Here is a 3005-nt window from a genome sequence, read left to right as displayed (position 1 = left end):
GAAGTACAGTTCAAGTCATCGATTTTTTTGGATATGAAACTTACACATTATGGCTTGTATCTAGCTATTTGCTCCAACAATCTCCACATTGGCGAGATACTAGCCAAGGTTTATTATTTATGGATCCCGATTATTATTTAGATCTTGTTCTATCAGTAATTGTTTGTGTTGTGAGTTGGGCTTACGTTGGCCCACTTTATAAGCTTTCATAGAAATACAAAGACAGAAAGAGGCAAATATCGTTTACATTCAAAAGTGGTTGCGTTAGTTGAATAAGTAATTTTGTTTGTTAATGATAAGTGGGATGGATTAGATCTGGCAAAGTCTAGCTTAATGGATCATTGTATTTCCCCTACAAATACAAATACTTAATTACAGAAATACACAGAACGGAATGTGCATTCGTGACACCTTCGTAACTCCTCCAACTACTGGAATGCGGTAGTCCATGCCATTTTTACTGTAAAAAAATTCCACCATCTCCCCTCTCGGAGAGGACAAAGTCCATCATGTATGCATCAAGGGGAACTGTACCTTCAGAGACAGATTTACATGCCAACAAATAGTTTAACTGACACATAAAGTTAACTTCATAGTTTTACACCGTGATGCTTAGAAAATTAAATAGTTGAAAAAAGGGTCTAAACAGGCAGCATCAGCCAATATAACAGCCAACCCTGCTAGGGTTCGTATCATTCTTTACATGTCGCACTATAAGAATTATGGGCAATGATACCATTGAATTCCTAAGTATCAACTTAATTGAGCAACTAAAATTAGTGTATGAAGACAGTTATCAAAATAAAATAAAAAAGTGTGTGAAGACTAAACAACTAGATCCTGTTTGGAAGTAATCATGAGCACCTCACACATGCTTCTCCATATATTCATTGAAGTGATTTTGAACGATTCTTGGAATAAGCACCCTATGTTCTTCTCCACAAAATCATCTATAGTGATTCTTCGTTCTCCATAAAAATGATTATTGGCCTATCCAAAAGAAACACTTACCATAGCAATGGGGATTAAATATGTGAAAACCATGTGGTTTAATTTTGTATGTAATGCTCTTTTCCTCTATCAGTGTGGATGGAATCTTAATTTTGAGTAATAACTTTCGTTTTGGAATTATTTTCATTCAGTGATGTCCCTGCAGCTCCCTCTGCTGCTCCTAAGAAAGAGAAGGGGAAGGAAGAATATAAGGACGTAAGTTTTAATAAATTGGTTCGACTTCTGTCACTGTTGGCATTTTTGAAATATGGCATGTCATCTTATTAAGATACACATTTGTTAATTACTGCCCTTGATGTAGATGTCATTTCTAGCTCAGTAGTCCTGATCAAGCAGAACATGTACTACAGTGCAATTTCAGTTCAGTAGCCGTCAGTCCAGCCACTTCTGCCCCTCTCAAAGTGAAGAGGCTCCAATTCCGCTCGTTCAAAAAGCCTTCCTGGGCTTGAAATAGAATAAAGCTCTGTCAAACTCAAATGTTGGTATCGATTTCCAACTAAAACTTGTCAGTTGAAGATGTTGATGATCCATTCCAGCACAAACACACCCAGTCCAGTCCGGATCAAAGACAGCTACCCAGGCAGAAATTGAAGTCCAACACTTTGTTGTCTTTTTGGGAGTTGGCTTTTATCTTTCTGAGCTTTGTAATAGATAGTTCTGCTTAAACAGTTTACTTTCTTTTCATTTATTCTGGCAAGAACTATCAGTTTTGTATTGTGAAAAATTGTGAAAGTCCGCACTAGTCTAAGGCAGGAAAATAATTTACTTGGGAGATATTCCTTACCCAAATTCACAATCGCTTGTTCAAAATCAGTAACTTGGGGCGCAAGTTATCTACTTTTAAGAAGTCTGCTAGGGTTTGTACAGTGGCATGCTCATACACAAAAGAGAGTTGACTTGTTGACTAGTCAATGGTTTTCAAGTTAATAGGGAATTTTACCCTACCATCACAGGATCAGATAAAAAACGGGTGAACAATTTGGCACGCCCAATGGGACTTCTTAGTACACATACTCCTAGAAAAATCTTCTAGTATATAAATACTGGAAGTTCTAGCCAAAATCCACGCTTTGCCATGGAAAGAGATCAAGTAGCTCTCCAGGAAGGACATGAGTCAAAGGAAAGTGATGCTAGGCATTCAGCTCAAGTTTTGGAGTCAAACAGATATCGATTGGTCCATGAAATTGGACAATTCAGGTTCGTACGAAGTTCGTTCTTTAGTATAGTGGTTGGTGTATTACATAGTTTTGGCAGTTGGATTTCACTCAAAACTCACAAAATGACTCCTCCCACTATATTATGATGTTCCCCAAGTTTTTGACTCAATCCGATATCAATTGTTCCATGAAATCGGACAACTGAAGTTCGTATGAAGTTCGTTTTGAAATGGGGTGGTTGGAGTATTGTATAGTTGTAGAGATTTGATTTCACTCAAAACTGACAAAATGACTCCTACCACAACATTATGATGTTCCCCAAGTTTTGGACATAATCCGGTATCGATTGGTCCATGAAATTGGACAATTCGGGTTCATACGAAGTTTGTTATGAAATGGAGTGGTTGGTGTATTGCATAGTTTTACCCATTAGATTTGACTCAAAACTCACCTTATGACTCCTACCACCACATTATGATGTTCCCCAAGTTTTGGACTCAATCCGATATCGATTGGTCCATCAAATTGGACAATTTAGATTCGTACGAAGTTCGTTACGAAATGGAGTGGTTGGTGTATTGCATCGTTCTAGAGATTGGATGTCACTCAAAACCCACCAAATGACTCCTCCCACTATATTATGATGTTCTCTAAGTTTCGGTATCAATCCGATATTGATTAGTCCACGAAATTGGACTATTCAGGTTCGTGCGAAGTTCGTTATGAAATGGAGTGATTGATGCATTTTATAGTTCTAGAGATTGCATTTCACTCAAAACCCACCAAATAACTAATCCCACAATATTACGATGTTTCCCAAGTTTTGGACTCAATCAG

The sequence above is a fragment of the Prunus persica genome, chromosome G7 (genome assembly GCF_000346465.2).
Source record: "Prunus persica cultivar Lovell chromosome G7, Prunus_persica_NCBIv2, whole genome shotgun sequence".
In the NCBI taxonomy this organism is placed as follows: Eukaryota; Viridiplantae; Streptophyta; class Magnoliopsida; order Rosales; family Rosaceae; genus Prunus; species Prunus persica.
Note: the sequence above shows the minus strand (reverse complement) of the source record.